Source organism: Triticum dicoccoides, chromosome 2A (assembly GCF_002162155.2).
Source record: "Triticum dicoccoides isolate Atlit2015 ecotype Zavitan chromosome 2A, WEW_v2.0, whole genome shotgun sequence".
In the NCBI taxonomy this organism is placed as follows: Eukaryota; Viridiplantae; Streptophyta; class Magnoliopsida; order Poales; family Poaceae; genus Triticum; species Triticum dicoccoides.
In genome coordinates, this window is record NC_041382.1 from 776,199,855 (window position 1) to 776,208,434 (window position 8,580).

The window sequence follows — 8,580 nt, forward strand, 5'->3', positions numbered from 1 at the left end:
TGACGACGCCCAGGAGTAGTTTAGGAGGATCCCAGGCAGGAGGCCTGCGCCTCTTTCGATCTGTATCCCAGTTTGTGCTAGCCTTCTTAAGGCAAACTTGTTTAACTTATGTCTGTACTCAGATATTGTTGCTTCTGCTGACTCGTCTATGATCGAGCACTTGTATTCGAGCCCTCGAGGCCCCTGGCTTGTATTATGATGCTTGTATGACTTATTTATGTTTTAGAGTTGTGTTGTGATACCTTCCCGTGAGTCCTTGATCTTGATCGTACACATTGCGTGCATGATTAGTGTACGATTGAATCGGGCGTCACAGCACCTTGACTTGCACAGTCGACATAGTGGTGCTGGTGGTGGCGCCATTTTCCTAAAGCAATATGAGCAAAGGATTAACGATTCACTTCACAGGAAACAAGTGGCAAATTTAACTACATTGGCACCTACATTTTGCCAAAAAATAACTTATTACAACAAAACTAAATCGAGCATACTCAATCAACTAAATCAACTAGCATACTAAATCAACTACATCAAAATGTTCTAAATCAACTAGCCTACTAAATCAACTAAATCAACTAGCCTACTAAATAAGCTAAATCAAAATGTTCTAAATCAACTAAATCAACTAGCCTACTAAATCAACTGAATCATATCAACTAAATCAAAATGTTACATATGAAAGCCTACTAAATCAAAATGTATCAGGGAGGAGGGACAAGGAGGGGCGACTCGAGAAGGGAGAAGATAGTAGGACGGAGGAGGAAGGCGGAGCGAGGAGGGGCCGGCCGGCGGCGAGTGGAGGGACGACGGATTGAGGAGGAAGGCGGACCAAGGAGGGGGCAGCCAGCGGCGAGTGGAGGGAGGACGGAGGAGGAGGCCGGTACCGAGTCCAGCCAGGAGGATGAGGCGACAGCGCGCGGTGCAGATCGGGGGAGGGGCGACGGGGGAGGACCGGCGGCGCGGGGGTGAGGAGGAGACCGTGATCGAGTGTGTGTGAGTGTGATCTGTGGATGAGGCTTGCTAGGGGGGAAGATGCAACGGCATAGCAGTAGCGTGCTATAGGTAAACCCGCTACTGCTAAGCAACCTACCAGAAACGCCTTTCGCTTGAACGCGCTACTGCTATGTGTCAGTATGTAAAAATGGACAGACATAAAAAATACATTGATCATCAATGGTCTTTTTGTGTACAATCTGATTTGTCAATAGGAATCCTCGCCGGTTCGTTTAAGAACTGGCGAAGACTCCTATTGCAGCCACAGATCCTACACATAGAGTTCAATGAAGACCAAGTGCTTGTCAAAATTGTAGAAGAAACATATTTAAGGTGGGTAAAACTCTCTTCACGGAGCGAGGTGGGACTAAATTTTTGTAGTTAATTTAGCAGTAGCGATTATTGCCTGAATGCGCTGCTGCTACGTTACGTAGCAGTAGCGCTTCTTATTTTAAAGCGCTACTGCTATAACTGGCCTCGCGGCGGCGGCGTGGGAATTTTAGCAGTAGCGCTTCTTGGGGTGCACGCGCTGCTGATAAACTTGTTTCAGCAGCGAGTTTCTATGGCACGCGCTGCTGCTAGTTAGCAGCAGCGCCTGATTTTAAAGCGCGCTGCTGGTAAGATTCTGTGTATAGGCTTTTCCCTAGTAGTGTTCTCTCGGTGTCTTCTGCCACCCGTAGCTCGCCTAGGCGCTCCTTTTGCCCTTCTCGCCTCCTTGACCTGCCTCCTAAGGAGAGGGACAAGAAAGGGATTACGGGCACCTTATCTATTTTTAGTTTGTAAGCCTTCGGGCCTTTGTTGAATGTAAAACTTGTAATCCCTTCATTCATGTTTTCCATTTCCTATGGACTGTACCTGGGCGGGATGTTTTTAATGAAAAAGGGATGTTTGACGGGTCATTTGTTTGTGGGCGAAACCCACGACAAGGAGTAAATCCTTGATATCTTTAAGATAAACATTTTCTTGCCCGGCAACAGGCCTCGCCATCTCCCCACTTCGCTCGATCTTCCTCACGCCTTTGGCGGAGGCCGGGATGAAGTGGGTTTAGGCTCCTCATTTTATCCTTTTGTTGCCGCGACTACGACCAAACTCGGTCCCAGGAATGGGCCCTAGGGCCTAGAGTTAGGGGAGCACGGTAGTTTGAGGATAAAACGAGGTTTCACATACCTCAGTCCGTAAGGAAATGCATGATAAGGGATGAAAAACTTATCTGAATCTGCAGCCCCCGGCAACCCTGGTTTGCCGTGGGTGAATCTTTGCTCTTGCAGCCCCCGGCAATACTGGCTTGCCTGGGCCTAGATGCTAGTATGTTCCTTTTTTTTCTCCCCAAGTGGTTTGGCAAGGATATCTGTGTGTCCCGCGAACCAAAGAAGACAAAAGAAAGACAAAGAGATGCAAACTCGACCTCTATGCTAGGGGTTAGCCGCCGTTAAGCACTACCAACCCTAACCAAGGACGAGACTCGACCTAGCATGCATGCTATAACTTAGGGCGCCAGCGCTTCATTTATTTATGCTCAGGGTCTGCGCCTGGCTTTGTACAAAGGGTTACATGAGTCATCGGCAAGGCTTGTACAAAAGGTGGCTTGCCGGGGGGCCCGGCAAGCCACGCCTCATGGGTAAAACTTGCAAAGATGCTCAATGTTCCAGGAGTTACTCACCGGAACGGCATTTTCGGTCTCTAGGCGGACTGCGCCGAGCCTGGTGACTCGTATTACCCGATAAGGGCCTTCCCACTTTGGCGTCAACTTGTTGGAATTCTTGGCCGATTGAACGCGCCGAAGAACAAGGTCGCCTTCCTCAAAGCTTCGGTCATGAACCTTGCGGCTATGGTAGCAGCGCAAGGCTTGCTGGTAGCGCGCTGCTCTCACAGCCGCCCGAAGACGATCTTCCTCAAGGAGCATTGCGTCATCTTGCCGCAATTGCTCTTGCTCAAGCTCGTCATAAGCGAGTACTCGAGGTGACCCGTATATGAGTTCTGTGGGGAGAACTGCTTCTGCCCCGTATACTAGGGCAAAGGGTGTCTGGCCGGTGGCTCGATTTGGCGTCGTTCTGATCGACCAAAGAACCGTCGGCAACTCATCAATCCAGCGCCTTCCACTCTTGCGTAGCCTGTCAAAGGTCTTTGTCCTTAAGCCTCGCAGTACTTCAGTGTTTGCTCTCTCAGCTTGACCATTGCTTCGTGGGTGAGCAACGGAAGCGAAACCAACTTTGTTGCCGAGGTCTTGGGTATATTGCAGGAAGGTGCGGTTTGTGAACTGCGTGCCTTTGTCGGTGATGACCCTGTTGGGTACACCAAAACGGCACACTAGTCCCTTGAAGAATTTGACGGCTGACTGAGCTGTGACCTTCCTCACTGCCTCCACCTCTGGCCACTTTGTGAACTTGTCGATTGCGATGTACAAGTACTCAAAGCCCCCGACAGCGTGGGGGAAAGGGCCCAGTATGTCGAGCCCCCAGATCGAGAAGGGCCAGGAGAGAGGAATGGTTTGAAGGGCTTGAGCCAGCTGATGAAGTTTCTTTGAATGGAACTGACACGCTTCACACCTGGTGACTAGTGTCGTCGCATCCTGGAGGGCAGTGGGCCAGAAGAAGCCTTGCCGAAATGCCTTGCGGCAAGGGCCCTTGACCCTATGTGGGATCCACATATCCCTCCATGTATCTCTGCCAACAGCCCCAGTCCTTCCTCTCGAGGGATACACTTCAATTTCACGTTGTTCGGTCTCTTTCTGTACAGGACGTCATCGACGAACTGGTACATAGCAGTCCGACGGGCTACTTTTTTCCGCTTCTTCCTGCTCCTCAGGAAGTTCCCCAGTTTGGAGGAATCGGACGGTATGCTGTGCCCACGCTGGAGCCTGGGGCTCGACAGCGAGGACTAAAGGCATTTCCTCCGCTATAGGAGCGGCTGTCTCGACGGCAAGAGCTTGACGCTCCGCCGGAGCTAGCCGTCCCATGGCGGGCTCAGTGTCTCCGGCAACATCCTTGCCGGCGGCTCCGGGGAGCTCGGCGGGAAAGTACTTGCCGGGCCCTGATTTCCTCCTCTTGTTTTGCTCTGTTGATGGATCAACGGATGGCTGAGTTAGCTGAAGCACATAGGTACCTGGTTTCACAGGTAGCTTGAGGGCAGCGCGTTTTGACAGGTAATCGGCGATGTCGTTCTCCGCTCGGGGAACGTGCTCTGCCTGTATACCATCAAAACGCTCTTCCAGCTTTCTCACTTCATCAACGTAGGCTTCCATCAACGGGCTCTGGCAGCTTGCATCGCGATGGTGTAGATGCTGAGGAACTCAGATGGGTGGGTCTTGCCGTTGTACTTCTCGCCAACGTCAGGCTTGAAGGTGCGGTGAGTGGGCCACTGGAACTATCGCAGCTCACGGGTAAAAGCCGGACAGCCTACCTCGTAAGGTAGACCTCCAGGGCTCTCCGGTGCTGGGCGGTTCACAGCAGGCCCTGCTCGCCTGTCTGACTGGTGGCGCGCTCCGCGCCGGCGCTCGATGGTGGTTCGAGCGTCTTCACGAGCTCGCTCCTGAAGAACTTGACGCTGATCGCCATGGATCCATGGGTCGGACGATGCTATGGAGATGACGTCGTCCATGACGTCCTGACGAGTCGACACCCGCGGTACTGGGCGAGGAGGAGGCGAATGCACCATGGCCGTGGCGCCGGTCCTCCCGCCACTGGTGCGTGGGACTCCACCGGAGCGTCGACCCGGGGGCTTCGCTGGACTTGGTTCGTCCTTGTTGGCGACCGCAACAAGGCTTCGGATGGTGGCCCTCCATTCGTCGAGTTTCCCCGTAGCGGGAGGAAAGTCGAGGAGCAACTGCGCGTGTGCCAGGGCTTCTGCTGAGGTCAGCGGCAGCAAAACCTGCACGGACCGCGACGCGCTTCGACTTCTGACCATGTCAGAAGGAGCTCTATCATGATCCTACGGTCGCATGCCGTTTTCACCAGCGCTTCGGCGGGCGGGCAGGTCTTCTACGTCCCGGGAGTGGCGCTCGGGGCTCTTCCCGCGGCGATGCCCGGGATCTTCGGCGTGATGACGCCGTTCGTCGCGCGCTGCTTGGAGGAGCGCGCTGTTGGTGCCGGCGTGGGAGTCTTGGAGGCCCTTGCGTCGCCTTCGGGTGATGCGGTAGCGACCTTGGAAGGCCACGTGCCACCCACGGAGGGCCTGGCTCCGTCTTTGGATTTGGCGGTGTGTGGCCCGTTACCAGGCGCACAAACATCACCGCCTCCCAAACTCCGGCTGCTGGGACGGTGTTGGTGTTCGCGAGCGGCGCCCCGGGTCCTTTCTGTGACCGTTCCGCTGCTCGCCCGCGTCGGGACGGGCCGTCTGGCTCCCGACTGGCCAATCGCCACCGTTGTCTTCTTCTTGGGCGCCATGATGATGAAGAAGCGTCGAACTAACTGCTAAAGCCGATTCTCACAACTGCGCCCCCTACCTGGCGCGCCAAAGATGTCGGTGGGAATGACACCTATGGGATCACAAGAATCCCTATTACGGTTAGCGGGGCGCGGGGTTGAGAGAACAGCGGATCAAACAGATAGCACACGGTTCGTTTATCCAGGTTCGAGCCGCGAGGATGCGTAAAACCCTACTCTTGCTTTGATGGATTGTATATCTGTGTTCTTGAACTTGCTATGGGGCGTGAGGAGCTCCAAAAAGCCGAATCCTTCTCCTGGTCGCCTCGGGCCTCCTTTTATAGAAAAAGGGGTTGCCACAATGGCACACAGGAGGTGGAAAGGGTACAGTGATGCGAGGTTATCCCTCGCATTACATGACAAGGCGCATTTAATGCGTCTGCTTAGGTGCCCTTGCTTTATCGGGGGCGGGGGTGACGCCCGTCCTGTCCGTCGCCGCTCCTCCTCGTGTTGACACGTGCCCTGGCCAGTGATGCCCGTGGCGCCATGTAGGCAGGCAGGTAGCTGAGGTGGCGCGGTGGAGGTTTCTTCACGAAGATCTGCACGCCGCAATGCAGGTGCCCTGCCCAGTTGGTTGGGTTGACAGCTGCATGCGAACGGTGGTGGAGGCTTGTTTGGTGTGGGCCTGATGGTGGCATGTAGATGTCCTCGGCAAGGGCCTTGCCGGGGCCCCGACAAGGGTCTTGCGGAGGCGCCCGCTATCGTCCCCGGCAAGGCGCTTGCCGGGGGTCTCGTGGTCTTCCTTGGCTGGGATCTAGCCAAGGGTCGTCGTCTTTTTAGTGCACATCTGATCTTGAATGTCTTCACAAAGATCTGCATGCCACCACGGGGATGTCTCCCGAATCCTTGCCTCATGGGGGCAGTGGACTCAAGGGTGATTTGCTCCGTAGGCGTGGGGTGAGTTGCCGCGGCAAGGGTCTTGCCGGGGCTGCTAAAGCCGGCCCCGGCAAGGATCTTGCCGGGGGAGCCCGCCTCGCCCCTTGGCTCTTCGTGGTCCTGGCCTTAGCGTTGCTCTAGTTCCCTTGAGCTTCGGTCTTACCTTGGCTCACCTCCCTTGCCTTGCTTGGTGTGGTCGTGGGCGCGGCTCTAACTGCTTGTGCACAGTTATAGGGGTACAAAAAGTGTACCCCTCTTTTTGTACACCGACACCTTGGCTCAGTTGTTGGGCATGCTGTTGTGTAGTCTAACGACCCGAGTTTAATTTTCAGAATTGGCAGGTGATGCACAGGGGTTTCCCCCGTTTATTGAGGATCAACCTTGATATATGGTGGAACCACTCATCAAGAAATATCTTGATACTCATTTAAAAAAATCAGAGGACCATGTTTATCTTGGTACTCATATTAAAATGGTTGTATGCATCGCTACTTGGTGCAGAGGTCAGGAAGTGAAAATCTCTCACATTTTTAATTTCAAAAAGAGCCTTAGGGAAGTGTTTGGGCATGCGGTTGTGGAGCCTAATGACCCGAGTTCAATTTCTAGAATTGACAGGTGATGCACAGGGGTTTTCCCCCATTTATTGAGGATCAAGTTTGTTGTGTGGAGGAACAACTCATCAAGAAATATCTTGATACTCATTTAAAAAATTCTGAGGGCCATGCATGTTTATCTTGGTACTCATACTAAAATGGTTGTATGCATCCCTAATTGGTGCAAAGGCCAGAAAGTGAAAATCTCTCCCGTTTTACTTTGGGGGAGTGAGCCTAGCTCAACTGGTTGGGGAAGTGGATCTACAAGCCCAACACGTGAGTTCAAATCCTCACGGAGAAGAATTTAGGTTCCTATTTATTCTTGAGGACCAATCTTTCCTGGGACTCATGTGATTTATCTAGAGGACCAGGCTTGGTTATTAACCAAGATAAAAATCCAGGTAGTCATGCTTAATGGTTGTATGCATCCTTAGTTGGTACAGAGGCCGGGGAAGTGCAATTATCCCCCTTTAAAAAGAAGGGCAACTCGGGCGGTGCCTAAACCCTATCCGTCGGGGCCGCGAACTCCCTCCTCCCCTCACTCCGCCGTCGCCGGGCTAAGCCCTAGGGCCGACGGCGGTGGCGGGGGACTCCCTCTCCCCCGCGTCTTAGGGGTGGTGTGGGGCCCCTAAATGTGTGGAGGCGCGAGTCTTTGCGGCGCGACGACGATGGCGGCGGCGTGGTTCGGCTGGCGGCTCCGGTCGGCTATGTTGTGTTGGCGCGCTATGTGGCTTCGAATCGGCAGCGGCAGCGGTGTGGAGGGCCTGGTGGATACGTCGGCGGCGCCTTCGGTCAGATCTGATCTGCCCGGTGCAGCCGACGGTGGTGGTCATCTCCTCTGTCGGAGATGGTCGGCCTGCGGCTGGGTGGTCAGATCTCGAGATCCGCATCTAGTCTTGGTTGTGAGTCGGGGAGCCATAGTTGCCAGTGAAAACCGAGCTGTCGGCGGGCGATGGCGGCGTTCTGCGTCGTTAACTTGATGAAAACATCGTCGTATAACTACTATTGACCCCAAGGTTTTGGGTACTGGGCGGTAAATTCGGTTATCGCGTTTCCCGATCCCCAACGAGAATCATGTATACCGAGTAGAAAATTTCGAACTTTTTGAATTTAAACCCTTATCGCCTAGTTAAATAATGTATATCTCTCAGACTACTCACAGTGGGAGTAACATAGGTAGTAACACACATATCTAGATAAAGTAGATGATGTGGCAAGCAATAAATGAAAAAAGCGAGGAAAGTAGTAACATAGCTAGTTACTAGTAGTATGAGTAACATCACACATATCAAGACAAGATATGTCTATAGCCTAATAAATAAAGTGTTGCATGTTACCACACATATGTTACCTCCCATTATAGAGGTAGTAACATAGACTATCTTACTGGAACACAAGCATACTCCCGTCCCAGTGGTAAGGATCTTTGAGCAGTAACGGGTCTTGTGTTCCATGACCGCCTGCGGCTCTTTTTTCCTTATCGTTTTATGAAGCTGTAATTTCTATAAAAAAGTATGAGCTTGCGAGGGTCGAACACGCGACCTGCTTGTGCGGGGCATTGGAGCAGACCTCTTGCCGCTGCGCTAGCACTAGTGTGGATTATTCCTTGTGCTCAAGCATTATGTATTCTTGGCTTAAAAAATTTGAATTCGAATTTGAATTTGAAATTTCGCTCGATTTTTTTTCGAAATTCCGTG